Source organism: Rattus norvegicus, chromosome 1, assembly GCF_036323735.1.
Source record: "Rattus norvegicus strain BN/NHsdMcwi chromosome 1, GRCr8, whole genome shotgun sequence".
Lineage (NCBI taxonomy): Eukaryota > Metazoa > Chordata > Mammalia > Rodentia > Muridae > Rattus > Rattus norvegicus.
Window position 1 is genome coordinate 37,928,681 of NC_086019.1, and position 24,804 is coordinate 37,953,484.

General features: G+C 41.8%; 1 pseudogene; it reads right to left on the reverse strand.

Annotated features, from left to right (window-relative positions):
- Positions 1–24,804, reverse strand: part of LOC120099102 (rho GTPase-activating protein 20-like) — a 316,059-nt pseudogene that overhangs the window by 256,523 nt on the left and 34,732 nt on the right.

Sequence of the window (24,804 nt, forward strand, 5' to 3'; positions counted from 1 at the left end):
AATGAATGAATATTGTTGCAAACCATGTATGTTCTGTGTGTGAAAACATCCAGTGTTATCAAACAGCAAACCATCTTTCTTGCCATCATGGGGACACATTTAATATCTAATGTATTATGAATCGACGACACACCCTTATACCAATCTAGAACATAAGGAGCAAAATCACACTCATGACTCTACTCAATGCCCTGGTATTAGAATGAATGAAGATTTTTGAAAACCATGTGTGTTCTGTGTATGAAAACATCCAGTGTTATTAAACAGCAAACCATCTTTCCAACCATAATGGAGTGGAGACACACTTAATATCTAATGTAGTATGAATCCATGTAACACTCTTGTGACACTCTAGAACATAAGGAGCAGAAAGCACACTTGTGACCCTACAAAATGCAATTATAAAAGCTTTTCTACAGCAAGACAGAGATGCAGGGCTCCTGGGTTGCAATGGGAGCTCAAAGCTCTGGTTAAGTATGAAATCATTCTATGTATCACACAGAAAAATGATTCAAAAAAGTCAAAGCTATACCTGATCTAGACTTCTCTAGGTAGTTATAGTTGAGAAAGAAGAATTCAGTAAGAGAGTCCTGTTCTAATCAATGACACATATTGACCATGTGAACTATTCACAATACCATGGTAACAATTCTAGGATGCAAGTAACCCACAGGTATTATACACACTTACTTTGTTTAATTTGTCTCACACAGGAACTAAACCAATACTATAAAGTATGACTGCCAAGTCTTGCATATGAACGAGCAATGGTGCAGGCTCTAATACCTCACCAAAGAGGCATTGTCCTAAATTCTTTTATAAGTCTGGTTTCCATGATAAGAGTTATATTAAAATATGATCCCAATCTAGACCTGTTTCCCTATGTTGGCTCATGCCACGTGTTGTCTAGAATGACTCCAGTTTTAAGCCAACTTTCTGGTACCAATGTTAAAAATTTTTAACCATACCCAATAACTTAAAAGCCAGTCACCTATAGCCAAGACATGTAGAGCGCATTATACATTTAAAACCAAACAGAAAAAATGAAGTGACAACACATATCTTTAGTATTTAGATCAAACACCATTTTTACTTTTTCTAGCTGTCATTTTAAAAGAAGCACCTTGTTACCTGTTGAATCCAATAATCACAGTCAAAGATTTCTCTAAGAGAAACTGCTAACAGCTCCATTACCATAGAAGCTTTGAAGCTGCTGGCACCTTTAAGATCAGCTAGTGTAAACATTTAGCCAGCCCCCTGGGGAGCTTCCCCAGTGGACAGACCTAGGCTCCTAGCTACATTCCTCCATTGATGCCAGATCCAGTCAGAGACAAGCATGACTGTGACACCAGAGATAACCAGTTATCTATGATGCAGGTCTCCAAAGGTCAATTTAAACTGCTTTTTATTTATTTGTTCCTTTCTTGAAAGGACTTAAAACTAAACCAAAGGAGGAATCAACCAGCATTTAAAGTTCTAACCATGTTTTTCTTTTAAACATGAAACACAAAACATTCAAGCAACTAGAAACAAAACCCAGCCATAAACTTACATACATGGACAGCTTGGAGCACCAAGGACAGACAATAGACATAGAGGGAAGGAGCTAGATGGTGTCCCACCAAAAGGTCCCAGATATCGTACTTAAAGGAAATAAGAGCCAGAAATAAGTGGGTGTGGTTGTGGCCTTGCTGGAGTGGGTGTGACCCTGGCTGGAGTGGGTGTGACCCTGGCTGGAGTGGGTGTGACCCTGGCTGGAGTGGGTTTGGCCCTGCTGGAGTGGGTTTGGCCCTGCTGGGGTGGGCATAGCCCTGTGGGTGTGGGTTGTAAGTCTCTCAGTGATCTGCTAGCAGCCTTCAGATGAGGATGGAGAACTCTCACCTCCTCCTGCACCATCCTGCCTGGACGCTGCCCTGCTCCTGCCATGATGATGAGGGAATGAACTTCTGACCCTGTAAGCCAGCCCCAGTCACATGTTGTCCCTGTGAGAGCTGCCTCGGTCACGCTGTCTGTCCGCAGCAGTAAAACCCTAAGTAAGTCAGAAGTTGATACCAAGGCCTGGGTATTACTGATAGGCCTCACCATACTTTTATTTGGAAGAACGTGAATTTTGGGACTTTGGATTTGGAAAGCCACGAAATGGTTTGAGTGGGGCCCAATGAGCTATCCTGGCAGGAAGACTTTGTGGCTGTGAGTGATTTTAACTGCATAGACCTGGCCCAGGAGGCTTCAGGGAGAATAATTTCAGTGTGTGGCCTGGAGACTGTTTTTGTGGTGTTTTGGTGAAGAATGTGGCTGCTTTTTGCCCCTGTCTGAAGAGTCTGCCTGAGGCTAAGGTGAAGACTCAGATTCATTGCACCGACAAAGGAAGTCTCAGAAAAGCCCAGCAGAGACTCTGTTCTCTGGTTAAGTCTCAGGAGGAGAATTTTGGGCAAGTGCAGTGAGATTAGTAAAGAAACAATATATAATATATTGTTCGGGTATTAAAGGGGCACCCACAAGTGAAATGGAGCCATGTCTGGACCCAGCACAGAGGCCCTAGCAGATGCTGAGCGGATGCCAATGCCCACAAGTACTCAAGACAGTTAAAAACTATGCCTGTGTGAAATCTTCTATAAGCCCATATACAGACGTTCACAGCAGCACAGTTCTTTCATGAAGCCTTCGGTCTGGCAGTCCATCCACTGAAAAATAGCAAAGTAAAATGTTTGGTAATATATGGAAAAGGGCTTGGTGATATGAATTATTATAGAATGATGAGGAGAAACTGGGTCAAGGGCATGAACATGAGATCACGATGTATACCGACTTTCTAAAAACACATATATTCAAAGACATGAAACTGTGACCAGGACAAATGCCCTGTTCTGAATGAATTTGCAAAAATTACAAAACTATGATGCTTGCCCGATTGAGGTTACAGGGACCTTGTCGCTATAGCAACCACCTTTACTTGGATGGACCCCATAGAATAAGAGGAATTACTTCAGTGAGGAAGTTGTGCTCAGTGGTTTGAATAAATCTTGTCCCCATGGAAACTTACAGTAAAAACCGTGATGCTTCTGTTCGGTGCCACAAGAGCAGGCTGTGTTGCCTTATGGGTCTGTGCCCATTTGCCCTTTTGTTTTTCTGCCATGTTAGGGTGCAACGTGAGACCTTCACCAGATATAGCCACTCATCTTGGTCACCCGGCTCCCAGAACTTGGAGGTAAATAAACATCTTTCCTTTATTAATATTACTATTAATTATTAATTACCTATTATTCTTATAGGGAAAGACAATGGGTTAAGAAATTATGAGTAAGCTCTGCTGTTAACAGAAGTGTCAGACTTTCAGCAGCTCAGAAACAAAGACGACAATGCACACACACACACACACACACACACACACACACACACACACACACACACGTCAGCCTCGAGTCCTGTGGAGCCACTTCCTGGGAGAGGCAGGGACATGAGGCGGGAGTCTGCTCCTCTCTGATGGCCATGTAGGTTGTGGCTCCCATCGAGTGCCTCACACATCTGGTTGTCAAGGACACAGAAAATCATGGGATGGTGGAGTGATTATGTGGACAACTGCTGGGGACGTTGTAAGCGTCCCAGGCTTCCACCAAGAAACAGCAAGGGATTTTAAATATTTTTAAAATGTGCTTTTATTGTCTCAAAAAATAGCAAGAGAGGTACGGTGTTTTTAAAGTCAATAAATAAAGCTACGACAGGTGGCACAACCCTTTACCCTAGAGAGCTAAGTCAGAAAGCCTGTGACATCCAGGCAAGCTGGGGTTGTAAAACAAAACCCTGCCGAGAAAAAAAGTAATAAGAACAGAAAAAGTAATAAAAACGGGGAAAATATTGCTGTAAAAAACTTATAATTACTAAAAAAAAAGTAATAGAGGAAAATATTGCTGCCAAAAAAACCTTATAATTGCTAAATAAGATCAAACAGAAAAATTACTCCAAAATGTACTATCTGGGCTAATGACCAGGGAATATAGTATTCCTGCAGTTGCAAAATCTCTCACAGCCATGTTCATCCATTTCCTACCACAAAACTGAGTCTACTCTGTAGGTAAAGCGCTGTTATCTACATCAAAACACCCAATATTATACATGAAGAGCAGCTCAACAACTTCCCTATGTTCATGCTGCACTCCCTGATCTGTTGGAGCGACTGTGGGTGTCCGATGTGTCTCCTCACCATGGAACAGTATTTCCCCACGTTAAAGCCAGAAATATTGTGGAAACAACTCCAAAGAAACCTCTTTGGACCTTCTCTCATCCACACTATGAAAAGAACAAGGCCATTTGCAAAAAATGGCAACAGTGTGAGTCCTGAAAGGTCAAAGGAGGGGGAAGAACAGAGGGTTTGCAAGCCACTCACTTCAAGAAATGCTGGAGGACTCAGATACACACTCGAAGTGTGTCAACAATGTTGTCTTGAGGAAAAAATACACAACGGATAACATATTACTTAACAAATCCACGCCAGAACGACTGAAGCTATGTTGTAAAGACTTGAGTTGAGGAAGTTTGCTAATTAAGTTTGTAATGTATGGAAATTATTTGATGCTTCCCCTTCGCTCCCCATCATGAGCTTGGTTTTTGGTGGAAGGGACGGTGTCTGTGAATGTCACCCGTGTTCCCGTGTTACCCTTTGATCTTCTTTTCCGACACTTACAGTGATGGGTGACAGAGGGAGTAACCGTAGCCAATAATTAATTATTCTTTACAAGATGAGCTCCAATGTGAGCCCAATTAAAGAATTTCTGGACACCTCTTCCTTGCAAAAACAAGTACATTTAATGAAGAGAAGCCCCCCGCCCATCACTCAGGCTTTCATTCCCGTGCACGCTTACAGAGGTAACCCTTGCCCTTCTCTCCCCACCTGGAAAGACAAGTTGTCACCTTTTAAATGCTCCATGTCCTCCTGACCCCTGGAAATTTAACTTAGAGGCTTTTACGGCTTTTTCCTTGAGATGACACCATCCGGAAAGGTGTTTCTGGGGACAAACATGACTGCAGGCCATTTTAAGCAACAGAACACCGGTTCCATATGCAAGGCACAGCGCTTGCAAGAATGAAGCAAATGCTCAACTTCAGCCTGGACTTGGAAAGAGGGGTCTTGATGGACTCAAACCTTGAATTCTTTGGACCCTGCTACAATTTGTCCATCATAACATGGAATAATAAACAAAGGGTTTCAAACACCACAACATTCCAACATCTTGTCAAAAGTGATTATTTGAAAGTTCACAACTGTGGCATGTGACACCTATGGGTTCCAACAGGAACGTACTTCACCACACAAGCCTCAGACATCTCACCCCATCCAAGCTTAAGAACCCATCTGACAGATGTGTGAAGAAAGGTTTCAGTCACAAACAGCTGTGGAAACTGCAAACATGAGGCTTGGGAAGGACATGACTGTTCTAGGGGCAGCATGCAGAAAAGATTTTATGATAATCTCTCCCTGGTTGTGTTAAGTGCTATTGAAGTCTACACATGTGATAAAATTTCATACACACACACAGAGACACACATACACACACAGGCACACATACACATAGATACACACACAGGCACACACACACATACACACAGACATATACACACACATATAGGCACACACAGAGACATTGACACACACAGACACACACATAGACACACACTCATACACACACACACGCACACACACACACAAAATGAGATCTAACATAATTTCCAAAATGTCAATAGGTGACTTTATTTCACAGATAACAACTTCAATAGGTGACTTCATTTCACAGAAAACAACTTCCAATTTAGAACAACCATCTCTATAGTTCTACAATGGAGGCTCCTTGGGCGAGGCTGGATGACGATTCTGTAGGAGTTTTCCTGAACCGTTTTAAAACTCTGACTGGTGCTACATTATTTTTTTAATATTAAGGGCTTTTTTTTTTCAGTTGGTTGTTTCTGTTTTCTGTTTTGTTTTGTGTGTCAGACTGGATTGAAAATTCTAGACAGTCTGATCCTGTGGTTTAATTTTCCTACAAATTTAAACAGTTAAACCTCAGGGATGGCTACCTTGAAATTCTGTTGCAAAGTAGCAAAGCTCCCATGATCTTTAAGGTAAGAATGGATTCTATCAGCTGATAAACAGGACTCGGGGCTCGGACCCAGCAAGGAACAATATGGGACTTATTGTCTTTCTTTTTTTTTTTTTTAATTTTTCATTAGATAATTTTTTTTATAAATTGCTTTTTGTATTAATTTTTCTTTTTTTAGTTTTTTATTAGATATATTTCTTTACTTACATTTCAGATGTTATTCCCTTTCCCGCCATCCTGTCCATCAGCCCCCATCCTGTCCCCTTCCCCTCCCCCAACTCTTTGTCTTTTTAATTGAAAATAGTTTCTTCACTCACACTAGAGTTTCCCCTTCCTGGGATCCAATAGGAGGGAAGTGTGAATCTTCCTGGAAAGGGGAAATGGAATCCAAAGGAATTTTGTAAACATCTGATTTTCTAGGGGCTTCTTTAAAATGTGTGCCATGTTAAGTTTAAACCCTTGCACTGCATGGAAAACTGGCTTATGAGGTGCACCTAGGTAGTGGGGACACCAGCTCAGGTCTAAAGAGCAACAGAGCAAATGGGTAGCATCCCAGGATGGCTCACAAATGAGCCCCCACCAGCAAGAGTGAGAGCCCACTGCACATGACAAGTGCACATGTCGAAGCCTGATTTGCCAGAGGCTGAGAGTGACATGTTTACCTGGCGGCTGGATGGTTAGCATTTTAAGGAGAATCCATGTGTTGCCAGACAAAGCAACATTCCTACCTCTGTTCTTGTCAGGTTTGTATCCCCCGTCTCCCAAGATATCTTCGAGATCCTTGTCTGACCAACCTACAGAAAAACCACACATTTCAGTGGCCAAAAGAAAAAATCTCAGCAGCAAACATTTGGATTAGTTAAAGTTGTCCATGACACGTCAGTGTTCTTCATGGAACCGAGAGTGTGGTTCAGTGGCACAGCAGGTGTACGGTCTCAGAACCACACCTTGTGCTCATACACAAGGGAGGGGGAGAAGGAGGAGGAAGGGAAGGAGGTTGAGGGAAGTGAACAAGGAAGAAAGGGGGTAGGCAAAATTTCAACCAGCCCCTCAGACAGCTCACTGCCGATGTATATGTTCTGTAGAACGTCCAATCATCTTGAGTGTTTGTGTGACCACAGAGAGAAGAAATACAATCCTATAATTAAGTTCAGATGAGACGCCATCCCCCTGCCTGGATGGCAGCTCTCTGAGGTCTGACTCTATAGAAGACTCTGCTTCTTAACTGAACCAAGGAGATTAATGCCTTTCTGCAAAAATAAGTCTCAACTTTCTCACAATCTGCGACATAATCACAGATGACTAATACGAGAAGCAGAATCATTATTAACCTTTGTTCAGTAATTAAGTACACATCTTCCTGAATGTCCTATGCTCTGTGTGCAAAGTGTGCTTAAAGCCGTCCCGCTGTATTCCAGCAGACAGGGAGGTGATTTGCTAAGCCCCTGGCATCACTGTTCCTTCTCTTACTTGGCTTTGTCTGCTTTGTGTCATGAGACCACTTTTTCTAGGCACAATGAACGTCGTACCAACTGGATGACTTGGGAAGCATTTCTTACAACTGAATGAAATGAATCCATCAGTCCAAGACAGCCACTCATGGTGCTTGTCGACAAGATTTCGGGTGAAGCCTTTATAAGCTACCGTGAGTCTTTTCCAGTGGTATGGGTGGTGTTAGCAGCAAGTTAGATTTTTTTATTATAGCATGCAGCATTACACTGAAGTTTTATAAACCATAAGAGAACGAGGTTTTCTAAAAGACTAACCTGCTGCTAGAAAACTACAAATGGACACAAGTCCATTGAACGGGTGTTGTAATTCAAACGTGAAATTTCCCTATAGGCACATGTGCTGGGACTCTTGAGGCCTGCTTTTGGAAATACATCACTGAAAGTTGACATCTGGGTTTTACTAGCCCACTTCCTGTCTCTGTCTCTGCACTTCCTGTGTGTGGATACAAAGCAAGCAGCAGAGTCATATCGGGGCCTCATCGCTTCTAAAATGATAAGGTGAAAGAATCCTTCCTCTTCTCTTCGCTTGCTAGGTCCTTGTTCAGGGCAACCAGAAAAGTAATGAAAGGAGAACTAAGTGAGGAAAGGTTACTAAACACTTTTTAAAATATATTATTCATTTATATATCTGTTTTAAACCCTTTTTAATTTAATTGTATTTAAGTGTCTCTGTGTGTGTTTGTGTGTGTGTGTGTGTGTGTGTGTGTGTGTGTGTGTGTCTGTGTCTGTGTCTGTGTCTATGTAGGTCAGAGGACAGCTTTCAAGTTGCAAATCTCAATATGAGAATCCAGGTATCTCCTAGCAAGATTGACATTCTAGAAATTTCTAAGAAGTATAAAATAATGCCACTCTCTGACAAATTGTTTTTCTATCGACACACAGACTCATACAATGTGCAATTTATGTTAATATGTATTGGTTTAGTATTATCATTTTATATGAACAATACTGATTTTTTAAAAAAATTAAATATATAAATGATAAACAGAGATATATATGACACACCCAGACAGTAGTTATTGAGATTCCCAATAATTCGGAGAATCCCAAGACCAAAATATATCAGTACTAACGTTGTGGGGTTCTCCTACAGTTCTGGCTCCAGATCTGGCTCAGATCTACAGTACTCTGGACGTCTCAAAACGCCATTGCAGGTATAAGACAAACCATAGCTATAGCACTGGCCTGCGATGTCGAGCATCTAGAATTTACCTCCTCCTTCTCCTGTACTTGGCTTTTTGGGCCATCTAGATCGTTCCGATCATCCAAGGCGTCTTCCAAGTCAAACCTATCAAGTTCTGGGGACCACAGAACAAAAGAGATAATCACTGCTGTACTAGGTAGTTTTTATGTCGGCATGAGCTAGAGCCATCTGCAAGGAGGGAACCGTGTTTAAGAAAAGGCCTCCATAAGCTCAGGCTGTTAGGCATTTTCTCAGTGATCGATCCGTGGGAAAGACATGGTACACCGTGGAAGGTACCATCCCTATGCTGGTGGTCATAAGCCAAATAAAATAAACCCTTTCTTTTCCATGTTGGTTTTGATCGTGGTGTTTAATTATCACCGTAGAAACACAAACTAGGATACCCACTGAAACAGGTAGCTGATGTGGAAAATCCTTCCTTCCTTTTTTCTTCTGAGAGCTTGTCTTACTCATAGGATTTGATGGTGCTGTAGTTGTTCCTGGCCTTCTCGCTGTAGTAGTGGTGATGTGGTCCCATCTCTCTGAAAGTAGGAGGGAAAACAGCAATAAAAAATAAATAATAATAAAATGTATACCTACATCACAGTTTAAGGAAGTCACACTGTGAATAGACCATCGTTAGTACTTATTAAAGCTCCTATACAAACTCATGACTACCCGGAGAAAGATGGCAAAGAGATAGAACAGGTTTAAGTGAGGGAGATTCTAACCATTCTTCATAGGTTGGGGACTGAGAGACCCACATCTCACCACTTGACCAGAGCTAGAACATGAGCCCAGATCTGCTGCACACATGGAGTAGGGAATTCTAGATGATCCACGAGACCTTTGAGCTACGGTTTCCTCTACTGTTAGTGCAAGAACTGAACAGCAGATTATGATGCCCAGAGATGAATGAGCTGGTGTTGTCTGTAGTGTGCAGAGAATTGTTTTATAAGCTAGCATTTATGTGATGTACAGAGAACTGCTTTACAAAGTGAAAGTGGTTAAAGAAGCAAATTTGACCATCATGCTATACCGTACATTAAAATCAACTAAAAGTGGATCAAAGATCTAAAAAGCTAGTTTTTAAACACTCAGCAGAAAATATTTTGGAAAAAATATATATCCAGTTCCTGTCAGCCTGCACTCCTTTGCTTCATCCTCCTTATCTTGTTTGGTGGCTGTATATGTATGGGCCACATATGGGGTAGGCTCTGAATGGCCATTCCTTCAGACTCTGCTCTAAACTTAGCCTCCCTATCCCCTTCTAAGGGTACTTTTGTTCGCCTTTTAAAGAAGGAGTGGAGCATCCGCATTTTGGTCATCCTTCTTGAGTTTCATGTGATCTATGGCGATGCACTCTTTTAATCACAGTACTCCAGAACAGAGGCAAAAGGATCTCTGAACTTGAAAACAGCCTGATCCACAGAGTGAGTTCCAGGACAGCCAAGAGAAAGAAACCCTCCATTAAAGAAACAACAACAAAAACAAAAGGGGAAAGAAATGAAAAGAAAAAACAACAAGGATTTCCAAACAACTCACTTGCACTGTCACAGAACAACAAACAAATGGGTGTTGTAGTCAAACGTGATATGATCCTACAGGCCAATTGTTGGGAATACGTCACTGGAAGGTGACATGTAAGTTTTACTAGTCCACTTCAGTGGGGTCACATGGGGCCCAGGTTAAGAGTAAAGAAGATCTACTGTGGCATTTTGTGAGTGATGGATTGGACACTGCCTTGTCATCACTATTACATGTCAATGCTATTGAACTCATTTCAGCAGTGTCTCAGAAAGCAAAGTATTTAAAGCAGAGGTGAGGGAAATTACTATAAACGTAGAGTAAACCTAAAGGTATAAAACCAAGAAGATCCAAATAAAGGCACACACCAGAAAACACACCAGATTGGCAACATCAGCTCCCACACTCTCTATGTGCAATGAAAGCCTATAGAAGTCCCACTGATTGTTTCTTTCCAGAAAGAGTCAAATTTGATCTAAACTCTTTGGGGAAGGCAGAACCTGAGATTGTCTTTTTTAAACCTTAAAAAGAATAAAGTGGGATGAATCACTCTACCTAATATTTCATAGTCAACATTTATCAAAGATGTGGCAGATAGATAGATACAGGCAACAGAACAGAATGAAAGGAGATCTAGAGTTGGCTATTTGACAAAAGAAAACAAGATTCAAAACTTGTTCTAATGACTCAAAATTATAAGTGGGAGAGTAGGCATTGCAACTAATACTAAATAGGTACAAAGGAAACTACAAAGGACAATGTATTCCAACAAATCAGACATGCTAGAGGAAATGGATAGATTTCTAGAAGCACACAAACTATTAAGGTGATTATGAAAATCAAAATATAAATGGAGGAATGATAATTAGAATAATTAACAACCTCCAAACAAAGAAATATCCAGGTAAGAGAAGGCTATAAAAATGAATTCAAAGAAAAGTTAAAGCTAATCCTTCTCAAATCCTTGCAGATCTGAAGAGGAGGAAATAATTTCAAATTCACTTCATGAGAACAGCATGACCCTCACGTGAAGCCAGACAAGAATGCCAAAAACAAAGCAAAACTACATGAATAGAGGCAAAAATCAAGGAAACATTACATTCGCAAAGAGAATGAACAGCACATTTAAAAGATTGCACCCTATAATCAAAACTGGATTTATGCCCGGGACACAGGATTGCTCAACATAAATTAAATCATTAAACATTAAAAGTATGAAGCATAAAAATCATGTGATCATGCCAGTAGGTATAGAAAGAGAAATTGACAAAATTTAACATCTTTTTGATGACAATTCTCCACATATCAGCCATAGAAGCTAGAGTGGTTAGCGGGAGTTGTCAACTCAATGAGTTCTAGAACCTCCTGAGAGACAGGCCTCCAGCAATATGGTAGGAGATCATCTTGACTCCGTAAACTGTGTTGAAAAGAAGCACCTATGGCAGATGACATGGTTCTTCGGTCTGAGATCCTAGCCTGCACACAGGTGATGGAGTGAGCTGAGTGTACGCCAGCATCGCTCAAACTGGGCAAAAATAACTCTCCCTTAAGCGGCTTCCACCCTGGCGTTTTCTTACAGCAACTAGAAAAGTAAGATGAAAGCAATGTCACCCAATGGAATGAGGACCACATAGGATGAGGGACCAGGGCACACAGTGAAGGGGGAAACACTGAAAGATTTCCTTCTAACCTGAGGAACAAGACAACCGTGTCCAATCTACCAATTCTATTCAATGCAGTACCAGTAGTCCTAGCAAAATGAGGAAAGGATATTGAAAATGGTCTGTAGGTGGCAGGACTGTATGCACAGAAGATCCACGAGAACCAAGTGTGGTGGTGCCCACTTATGATCCCAGAATCTGACAGGCAGACTTAGGAGGACGAGGACTTGGAGGGCAGCCTGAAATATATAACAAGTTTCAAATCAGCCTGGGCTACAGATATGGAAAAATAGACAAACTGAAAAAGGAAACACTGGCATATTCATGGTTTTGAAGATGAACAAAGTAGTCATAAGCAAAAGAATGTAGATGGCAAAAGGAGAGAAATCACTCCCTTGCAGAACCTCCAAGAGGAATGTTGCCACACAGGCACTACTGCTTTGTGCCACTGAACTATCCCCGCAGCCTCCCTGCTCATATCTGCTGCCAGTAACGAAACTTGGAATTTAAGACAGAGTTTTCTGAAAACTTGCTGGTGGCTGTGATATGAGAAGCTTTTCAATATCTAGATGGTTTTTTAAATAATTGTTTTACTCATCATTTATTTGTTTATTTGTTTTTGGACAGGAGCTCTTGGTGTTGTAACCCTGAGTACCCTGGAACTTGCAACACAGAACAGGATTATCCTCAAACTTTTGGTATTCTCCCCAAAAGTTTGCCTCCACAGTGCTGGGATTACAGGTGGTGCCACCCCGTATGACTTACTGAAGGCTTTTTTCAATAGATAGGTGTGATTCTATAATATAGTACATTGTGCATTGGTTGGGGTATCAGTGTTTCCAAGTGACCAGTGTACAGTGCTAGCACACTGTGAATGATCCATTCAAAGAATAGGAGAGTCCAATGGAAGAGCTGGAGGAAGGACTGAAGGACCAGAAGAGGACACGGACTCCAAAGAACCATGAACACCTTGGAGCTCTTAGGGTCTGAACCGCCAACCAGGGAGCATGCACATCTGGCCCTAGGTCCCCACACATATGTAGCAGATATGCAGCTCGTTCATGTGGGTCCCCAAACAACTGGAGCAGGGGCTGTCCCTAAAGCTGTTTCCTGCCTGTGAATCCTGTTTCCCTGGCTGGGCTACCTTACTAGCCTCAGTGGAAGAGGATGAATCCAGCCCCAACGAGGCTAGATACGCCAGCTAGGTGTGGGGAGTGGGGGCAGATACCCTGGGGGATCCACCCTCTCTGAGGAGAAGGAGAGAGATAGAGGGAGAGACTGTGTAAGGGAGCAGGGAAACTGGCAGCAATTTGGACAAAAAGGGAGTAAATAAATAAATAAGAAAATACTAAAGAAAAAAAGCACATTGAGTTCTTTCCCCTTTCCTCCTACACATCTGCATGAGTCTGGATTTTCTCCACATGTTGTACTGAACCTAAGGAACTTATAACTGCTCAGTCCAGATGCAGATATTAAAAATCCAGGTGGAGTGGTAACACACATCTGTAGTCCCAGCACAGGGGTTAAGGGGTGGGGAGGTAGAGGCAGGTAGACAGATCTCTGTGAATTTTAGGCCAGTCTGGTCAGTCTAGTAAAGTGTGGTCTACATAGTGATTTCTAGGTCTGTCTCACAGTAACAGACACACACATACACACACACACACACACACACACACACACACACACAGAGAAATACATACACACACAGACACACATACACACACAAACACATACAGATACACATACAGACACACAAACATACACACACACATACACACACAGAGACATGCACGCACACACAGACACACACAGAGGCGCACACAGACACAGACATGCACACACACACACACACACACACACACACACACACACAGACAGACACACACACACACAAAGAATCCAGATACATTCTATTGAAGCCAGACATTACAGAAAACTGTAAAATAATGTCATTCATTACTCTAAATTATGTTTTCACCTTATAAGCACAGTTATTTCTCATAAAAACCCACCACATATGTCAATGCATATGGCTTTTTATTTTCCTCAGATTAATATCAGTTTTTAGTTCTAAGTTCTCAGATGAGAAGTATTTATAGATGTGACCCACATACACAAACTCTCCTGAGATCTTCAAAAACTTAAGAGAATTTCAAGAAAACATCTGAATATCTTCGTTGAAGACTTCTCCTTTGGCCTCAGGTTGCCCTACTGTGCTCGACTATGAATGGCTCATGTTTAACCTGGGAGCTATGGGGATAGGCTGGGTCTTCAGGCAAGCCCAGCTCACCCCTTCTGCCTCCTATACCTGGATTCTGGCAGCCATCGTCACCCAAAGAAATAGGAAGTGGAAATGCATGGTTTTCCCATAAGGCACAGTGACCAACTAGATGGGATTCTGTTGAATTAAATCTAACATTCACATGGGTGCCTTTGCTGACTTTTCATATGTGCAGCTAAAAATTCTACATGGCTCCTTTTGACCCTGTCCCAGATGGAGTCACAACGAGTCCCTCCTTGTGTCCCTTCTCAGGTGAGTCTGGCCTTCCTCACTTCCCACACCTTGTTACCTGCTGGATTTGATGGGGCTCTGGTAGTTCCTGTCCTCCTAGTCGTGGTGCTAAAGTGGCTCTCTGAAGGGAGATGGGAGGATGAAAGGAAGCAGATTATAAAACACATTGGCTGCTTTATGGTTTACAGAAGTCACATCGTGAGAATGGTCTCGGTATCGGTCCCCGAGGCCATTGTGGGGATCACACTGAAGAATCATAAAAAGTCATCGGTTGTGAAGCTAGAAATGCATCAGTGGACAATAGTCACTGTTGTTCTAGCACTGAACCCAAGTCAAAGCCGGCCTTGTCGGCACAGAGAATTTCAGGACAACTCGGGCTAAATCAAGAGACCCTGTCTCAAAACAAAACAGTGAGAGGAATGAAACGGGTAGGAGTTCTCTTTTTGTACAGCAGAAAAAAGGCGAAGGCAGATGCACGTTCTCTTGTGGTTTCGACATAGACTAAATGAAAAAGGAAGATGACACACGTATGACGAGACGACACAAGCCTTGCACAACAGAACTAACAGGTAGATGGAGGTGCAGCTAGTCTCATATGCATGTACTTTTCTGAAGGCAAGATTGTGAGTGTGGTGCATGGCCGACCACTTGTGTTTGCTTGGTGGACTTGTTTGTTTGAGTCACGCTTTACTCAGGAAGTTTCTTTCAGTGCATCCTCTAGATTAAAATCATTGAAGTCTCCATATCCTGCAAAGAAGAAGACAATTTTAAGTTTAGGTAGTTTTTAAAATGAAGGAAAGATTGTAATATTTTCTTTGTCCTTATCATTATAATTTGTGGTTCTGAGAACTGAACCTAGGACTTAGAACGTACTAGGAAATTGTTCACCACTAAGGCTGATGCTAAAATATACTCTTGACATGGTGTTTGTCATTTAAAAAAATAAGGGGATGTGAATGCAAACGGAAAACAAAAATCCAAAGTTGCTATACTTCGGCCAGGAAAAAATAGAGCAGAAGTCAAACACTCCATTGTGATAGAAAGAAACAGATCATTACATAATGCAAAAGGGCAACAAGTCAAATGCATTTGAGATATGTGTGTGTGTGTGTGTGTGTGTGTGTGTGTGTGTGTCTCCATTGTCCGGCACCCAAACATATATGGCAATCATTAATAGATATGAACATAGAATGTAACACAGTAATAGGAAACTTCCATCATCAAATGGATGACCTAAGCATGGGGAGAAACAGTGGGTTTTACAAGTGTTCTTTGCAAATGCACACATAGGGAACATCACAGATCATGTGCTAATACACAAAGTACATTCCAGCAGTGATTATGGAAGAGTGGGGATCATATCAAGTCTCTTTTCTGACTACAACAGCAAGAAACTAAAACTGAATGGTGAGAGAGAGCTCACAAATATGTAGAAATTAAACAGCACTCTTCTCGACAATTCATATGTCAAAGAAAACCAACTAGAAGGAAACCAAACAGGATCCAGAGACAAGGGCAAATGGGATCACAATACATTCAAATGGAAAGCAGTCCTGACCGGAAGCCTGCATTACATCAGCCCTCATGTTACACCTCAGAAAGCTAGAAAGCAAAACAAAGGGAAAGCCAAGCAGAGCAAAGCATTTTTAAAAAAACAACAAAGTGGGTAATCTAAAGGAAACGACTGAAATTTCTTTGTGTGTGTGTGTGTGTGTGTGTGTGTGTGTGTGTGTGTGTGTGTGTTTTGTGGCACCATGTATGTTTCTACATGGCATGCATGCAGTGCCTTTAGAGGCCAGAAGAGGGTGTGTCAACTCCTCTACACCTGGAGTTACAGATGACTGTGGCCTGTCATGTGGATGTTAGGGATCAAACAAACCCATGTCCTGTGGAAAAGCAGTCAGTGATCTTTACTGCTGGGTCATTTTTGGAACCCCACAGAAGAAGCGGTTGTATACAAGGATGAATTCAGAAAGCTGAATATCACACACTTTGTCTCAAATGGAGAGTCTATATTTTAATTTTTATTTATTTTTAATTTTTAAAAATTACACATATGTATGTATTTGTGGACAGAAGTACAGGTGCTCTTGGAAACCAGAAGTGAATGTCAGTTCCCTAGGAGGTAGAGCTAGTAGTCCACCATGGATGCTGGGAACCAAATCTTAATGACTAAGCAAGCTTTCAAATCTGAGTCTAGATTTTAAACAAGCACTTGAGGAACAGAACAAATAAAATAAAATCACATATCACAAATCCTAGGACGCAGTTCAGAATAAGTGAAAGCCCTGTGTGGCCAGTGTGGAAAGTGACAGGGCCAACATTGGTCAGTGACAGGCACAAACTACAAGTTGGCGATAATATAAAAGTCAGAAATACAAAATGATCTAAAATCCGTATGAGCGGTACTCGACCTGTATGCTACAAAGCTGCCAAAAATAAAAGCAAAATAATAGTAGTGTAAAATACACAACCCAGAAATAAACTCAAATGTAACCCTTACGGAGAGTTGAAAATGCACAAAGGGTTAAGGATAGTGTCATCAGGAATCACTGGTGGGAAAACACAAAAGAATAAAATTAGACCTTTATTCCAATATAGTAGCTGAATCATAATTAATTTGCAATTTATTAAATGCGATACCCAATCCTGAAGAGCTACTAAAAGAAGTAGCGGGCATTGGTCTGGCTTATGGTTTCCTGAAGAGCATTCCCAAAGCATAGGCAAAAAAGCAAACTGCAGCAGTGAGGCAGAGCTTACAGGGCAAGGGCTCACTCCACAAGTGGAAAGCCCTGGGTTCAATTCCCAGCACCACAAAACAAGGAGACTAACATGCCTCCATCCAAAATGCTTCACCACAGCCAAAGAATGACCCATGCAATTAAATGACATTTTCCACAAACAAATGATGTTTATGGTCAACCGATGAATTGAAAGATGATGTACGACAAGTCTAATCTTTGAGGAAACAAAAATTGCAAGTGCAATGAAGCCAGCTTTAGTCCTAGCGTACGGAAAATGGTATGGACACTCCTGAAAAGTAAGCATAGAATTATCCTATAATCCAGTTATATGAAGCTTGGGAACTGAGGTTGGTAAATCAGACGCATCTGCACGCTCACGCTCAGTGCACAACTATTCACAGTAGCCAAGGTATGGGGAAAAAAACTCAAGCTTTATCTAGGTAAATGAATACAGGAAACGTTATTAGACTAGGGAAATGGCTTGGTGATAGCACACTTACTTGGTGTGTGCAAAAGGCCCTTTATTTCTGAGATTATGACTACAACACTTCTCCCTTCCCTCCCTCCAAATCTTCCCATATACCCCTCCAAACAGCACTGTGAGCCCCACTTAAATGGAACCACCCAGTGTACCATACTCAACCTGCCCAAAGCTACAAGGTCATGTGGACCCTATCCACAACCTGGCGATTACTGCTAGTGCCAAGCTTACAAATGCACCGAAAAGGTTTCTGAGCCAAAAGCTTAGAGCCCAGTAGCCAACTCTTGCTTCTTTTCAGAGTCCTTTACATATTACTTCCAAATCCTGAACATGGGATTCAGTATTATCAAGTTCAACTCCCACAGTGACACAGGGGAGATTAAGGTCCCCTCTGGGATTCTGAGTCATACTGACAACAGGACTTAAAAACAGACTCACGAAGAACCACAAGGACGATTTATTAGAGTTCAGAAGAAGAACCCCAGGACTGGCAAGCTGTAAAGCCCTAGCAGCTCCCAGAGGATGAGAAAGGAGAAGGGCCAAGCCATGCTGTTTAAGCTGCTATGGAGGTTAGGCTAATGGCCAGCAAGCAGCCACATGTGGGGTTACAGGTTTTAAGGAAAGAGTAGGGAGGCCCAAAATGCTGGGGATAAAAACCCCAGTACTAAGGAAAGAACACTTAGAAAAGAGATAGAAAATGTGAAAAATATGTATGCTTTTCTGACTTGGTCATAGGGTAGACTTAGGACCTTTTACATGACTGGTCGGTAAGCCTCTGAACAATGGTGGTGGGGATCGTGGGAAAGAAAAGTACAGTGTCTCATTTTAAAAACCATTCTATCTTTTCAGTAAGGTTTTAGCTGGTGAGCCAACCTTTCTACGGTGATCCTTTACTAAAGGGATCGAGCCAGTCTCCACTCAGACCAGAGATCTTATCCTCTTGACTGACACTAACAGTACCATAAACCAGTAGAGATGGACAGTTCTCTCTCTAGCCCTGGGCCCAAAGCACTACCCCAGAAACACACACTTGAATGCTAACCCGACTTACAGAACAAGCAGCCCATTAAGCAGTTTTCCCTGAGATACCAGTCTGGAAATAATTCGACATTACTTCGACTGTTTTATTGCTCCGCTCCCCTTGTCACATTCTGGTCCATCTAATTACTGCTACTCATAAGGAGATTCAAGACTTGTGTGTGAGCTGGATGATGACTTAGGGGCAGCTAATTTGAAAGAGGAAACCTTTCCTCAGCAAAGGCAAAGAGTGATATAATGCACCTATGTAGGCAAGAAACATATATAAATATATCTGTCATTTATTTAATATATGTTATTAATATGATACACACACACACACACACACACAATCAACAACGAGTGTGCGAGAATCCTTGGAGATCAGAAGAGGGTATCGGATCCACTAAAACTGGACTTAGAGGCATCTGCGAGTTATCGTGTGGATGCTGGGAACTGAATACAGGTCCTCTCCAGAGCTTCTCTACTCCCAGGAACTGGGAGTCAGCAGATGTTCTACTAGAGGCACAAGGCAAGTCTGGTATGCACAGCGATTTCAAGTCCAGCTTGGTGTACGTGTCAAGTCCTAGGCCAGCCAGGGCTACACGCTGAAACCCTACCTCAAAGAAGAGGAGGAAGGTATATAATGAAGGAGGCCTCTTGAAGATAGAAACGGACTGGAGTGAAGCAGCTCTAGCCAAGGCAGGGCAAGGATTTTAGTTCCAGTCCAGCTACAACCTACCCTTTGACTCTTCACTGCACACCGTTTACTTTAAGGACTTTTGTCCCTTCCAACAGCTCAAAGTATGGTTCTCCATAAAGCCACTCACTGCTAATCCCTTCCTAGAGTGAGCAGGTAGAGTCGTAGGGCATATAAAACTTAACAAAATGCCTCTGGTTCCTCAGGCTACCTCTAAATTGTTCAGAGAGCTCTATGGCTTTGGTGAGCCATCACCCATGCTGGCGTAGAACTTCAAAACCAAACTTTGTAGATGTATGTGCAGGTGTGTGTGTGTGTGTGTGTTTCTATGTTTGGGTTTACACACACCTTTGTGGGTATTTGAAGACCCTTCTTTTTTGAGACAGAATCTTTCATACATACACAGAACATAGCAATTAAGTCAAGTCTGCTTGCTACTCAGTGCCAAGGATCTGCTCTCCCCCTTTCACCAACAATGAGAGCACAAGTGTGTGCCACTAGCATTGGCTTGTCAGGTGGCTGTTCGGTATTGAGCTCAGACTCTTGTGCTTATGCAGCAATCACTTTACGGACTGAATCCTCTCCCCAGCCTCTGTGGTGAGCTTTTGGTAATGCAGCTGCCTTTCAGTCACACAGGTTCTTCTCAGTAACTAAGCCTCAATAAATTAATTGATTTACCAAGCTAATAGACACGCCAAAGTGGATGAAAGCCCGTGAGGCCTCAACTCTACACAAAGAAATACATGGAACTAAGAAATGGTGAGAGAGAGATAGTCTTCCCCGGGGAAGAGCAGGTCAATTTCTACCCAATACCAAATAGTCAGCACTGAAAACATAAACATACAAGCAACATGAGACAGGTTGAATAGGTTATATTTATGTATGTAGGAAAATCTATACATAGTTGCATGTAACAACAATTAATGAAAAAGGAGGTCATGGACTTGAAAGAGAGCAAGCAAGAGTAGATGGGAGTCATTTTAACATTTTATTTTATTTTATTTTCATCCTGTGTATGTGTGAATGCCCAAGGCAACCAGAGGCATCAAAGGCCTGTGAGCTAGAATTCCAGGCAGTTGTGAACCATCTGCCAAGGCTACTAGGCACCAAACTCAGTTCTTCTGGAAGAGTGAAATACACTTCCAAATACTGAGCCATCTCTCCAGCCCACATGCAAGGGTTTGGTGGGAGGAGAAGTGGAGGGAATGGAGAAGTGTTGGGATTATGTTATAATTTCAAAAGTAAAAGAGATAATTTTAAAAACACACTTAAAGCATCATGTCCCTTTTTCCCTCCCATCCCCAACCAGAATCATTTTGTTCTGGCTATCACCCCACATCCCTGTGGGATCACTGGGTAGATGAGTTCTAACATTTCTGCACAAAGAATGCCCAAGAGGCCTGAGGCAAGACATCTGTGGTAGAGCCGCTGAGACACAACCCCACTGTACACTCAACATGTTTGTCACACCTAGACCTGCATTGTGAGGAACATAGACATTACCAAATGAGACACATGCAAAAACATGAATACCAGACCTGTGCAAAAATAGCAGAACCCAGGCTACAAAAGAAGAAGACTGCATGCACAGTCCATTTAGCTTACTGTGTGCTCATTAACCACCACTTAGTGGAAGGAAAAAGTACTTAGGCCCCTGCAATGGGTCTGAGTCATTTCAGCTGACCCCTCACTTAACACACATATTGTGGAATTTTCATTTCTGTTTTTCATAAGATCTTATACTGTTTTTAAAACCATATATGGGAGTTGTCTAGATATGATCTTTTCTGAGAATCTATTGTGGTTTTATGTAAAATAAAAACAGTGTGACATCATGACACAATGCTAATGATATAATGTTCAATTTCCTGTAATGCACGCAATCCCTCAGGGGTTTCTCATTTCGAGTGTCAGGGCATACACAGTTGATACTTTACGAGGCAGAAATCACTATAAAATATAACTAAGCTAGTTTCTAAGGTATTGGAGATACAGTTATTATATTATCTAGACTGGCTCAAAGTGAATTCTAGGGTCATGATAAGAAAAGAAGAGTGATAATCAGACAACATGTGGTCAGTGGATCAGGGGAAGGAGCCATGATCCATAAGATGAAGACACATTTCACAAAACAAAAAGAAACAAAACAAACAATAAGAACAAACTCAGGAAAGGCAAAGAAACTAGAGCCTTCAGAGGAGGACAACACTGCTAAATCTGAACTTTATTCTAGTGGGAATCTTTCAGCCGCCCAATACCCAAAATGTAAATGGATGGATTTGTGTTGCTTTAGGCATATAAGTTCAAAGCAGAAATAGAGAGACTATTTCCCCCTTTCTCCTATGTATATAACAATCCATCACAGGCCTGGAGAACAGTAAGAACATTGTATTCTTTGCCTGAAAGGCGTTTCCACAGCAGGTGACATTTGTTTAAAATAAACCTCGTGCTCGCCTTTGTTCTTCTGAGGTCTGCAGTATTCATTGGGAAATCTTTCCACATCCTATTCTGCTAACTCTTGAATGTCACACTTTTAACAAGCAATTATTCTTTTTGTAAAAAAAAATGGAGTCCTACTTACAATTATGTATATTCTAACTGGGCAATATGACTGGCAAGGGCTCATTGAGGTTCATAATTCACACCTAGTGTATTAGGCCTTTGCTACACATTCCATTTGTGAACATTGGAACATGGCCCTGTCGTCTGCACAGCTTCTTGCAATTACTGTGATTACAAAGGACTTGTGAAAGCTGAGGTGACAAAGGATGGCATTCCACTCACCTGAGGGATACATCCTTTGCTCACACTAACCTAAACCCAGAAGAAAGGCTTCCAAGACATCACATCTATGAACAGGAAACTCGTTAGCTGTTCTTATATTTTAGTGAGATACAAAGTAGTTAAGAATGGCAGGGGTGGGGGGAGGATTCCATTCAAATCCAGGAGCACTCAGGAGCATGGCTCTACTTATATTTTGAACTCTGGGGAATTCTACTCTGGGGAATTGTAAAAAAATTATTATTATTTCTTTTCAAATGTTAAGTTATCCAGTTGATTGTACAGTTATCTTACGCATAAAAAGCAGAAACCCTGACAACCTGAGTTCGATTCCTTGAACTTTTGGAGAGGTGAGAGAGTATCAACTCCATAACTTTTCTTGGACTTCCACAGGCACCATGGTACATATCAATCTCTCTTTGTGTGTGTGTGTCTCTGTGTCTCTCTGTCTCTCTCTCTCTTCTTACACATATACATACACATACAGATAAATGTACACACTCTCGCACATGCATGCACACACACACACACACCCACACACACACACACACACACACACACACACACACGCGCGCGCGCGCACACTCACTCATGCTCACACTAAATTACCCAAAATGTAAGCTCTCAGCTGCTCCTGACACCATGGCTTCTCTCTGCCATCACCGACTCTAACCTTCTGGAAACATCATCCTAATTTTATTTTTAATTTGCTTTGGCCATGGTGTCTTTCAAAGCAATAAAGATGTAAATAGTACATACTGTCGTGTATTCAGTCTTTAATGGATCAAATGTTGCTGTGTGGCCAGTTGTTAATGTAGTACTTTAACTCCACTGTGTCCCAGTAGCCCTAAGAAAGCAGTGCAACACAGATACCTACAGTGTCCAAACATAAGAAGTAGTCTGACAACACTTCCTAAAAGCTGCCCGGAAACCAATCTTCTCCAATCTGCCCTCAGAAGATGTTGAACTCTCAGCTTCTCCAGCCCCACATCTGTGTGGACGCTGCCCTGAACCACCCTTATGATAACAGACTGAATCTCTGAACCTGTAAGCTGGCACCACTTTGTTCTAAAAGCAGGAACCATAGAGGTTGGCAAGGTAAAAGACAATGGACAAATGGGTTGTGTCTTTGATTAGAGTACTGAGCACTCCTTGAAGGAGGAGATAGTGAAGATACACTACTTTACACCTATCCTGTGATCAAAAATTATTACACAGATCAATAAGGAGGCAACACAGAATCATTGATAGAGTGTTGGTCTAGCACACACAAGGTCATGGTTTCCAGCCTCAGTACTCAAAAGAATGGAAAGAAGGGAGGGAAAATGGAGGAGAGTGTGGTTTAAACATTAGAAACTGTAGCGTGTCAAATGACTAGCTTTCCAGTATCTGTTTCTCCCACAATGACCTGTTCCTCCTCACACTGTACACAGTGTACTAATGAACGCTTATGAACAGATCATAAGCACAAGGACACACGTGTCAAACTATGCTTGGAGACAAAGCAAGTTATAATGTGGGATGCCTCAATAGGTATGGTTTCTAAAAGCAAAGATAGATCATCTTCGACTGGTCCTTTAGTTTTTATCTAATACCTGTCTGCGATTTTCATGTCCTCTTTACATGGGTACATGGGTATGTTACCTTCTTCATCTTCTAGATTTTCCCAGCATTCTCTGCTGACTTAACAGTCAGCCTGTAAGAGAGGGTGTGTGCTCCTGGCACTGTTTGTTGCCAGCCAAGGCAGGCTGGTGTGCACTCGTGTGTTCTTTCTTCGCACTCAAGAGAGAGGAAAATGGACTCCCATTTTGGAGTGTTTTCCTTAGAACTATCTGCAAAAGCAAAGAGACACTTAAAAATCCCTCCGGTGCATTTGTATCTTTGGCCTTCTTCAAGAAGGGGAGAGAAGGAACAGAAAGGACTACTGACTGAGAAGGTTGTTCTCATTCCCACTGCTGGCGAGGGGTTTGATTTCCTAAGTATCAATCAAAATCACTCTTGATTATAGCAAAAACAACCTTTGCTATAATTTTAATGAAATTAATGAGAATATATGGTAATTCTGAGCAATCTTGCTCTAGAGATTAAAGAACAGCCTGCCAGGAAACATAGGAATAAAGCTTTAAGATCAAATTTGCATAATTAAGTTTCTTCCCTACACTGGCCACCCCCACCCCCAGCATCACTAGCTGTGCTAAGTTCTATGAAAAAAGATGTTCAAAGTCAAGTTGAGAAAGCCTCTAGCCTGGGTTTCCCCCTGAGCCGGAAGCATCCTTTTCCAATACTGTTTTCGTGTTTTTTCAACTCATGCCTGCCAGACTAACAGATAGCCAATGATGATTGACCAAAATTACAGAGTGCAGAGGGTTTGAGCCCTCCTCTTAAATTCTTAAGTGAATGAAAAAAAAAAAAAAAACAAACCGAGACCTTCTCCGTCAGGAAACTATTTCCTGCCACGTTGGTACCATACGAAACTCTGTGTCCTGCTCTATGGAAGTGTCCTGCCAAGTCGTAGCCTAAGCAACATATCAAAGCCCCAAATGACAAGCATTGTTTAAGAATACCAGACAGAAAGGCTCGCCCCTCCAGTACTAT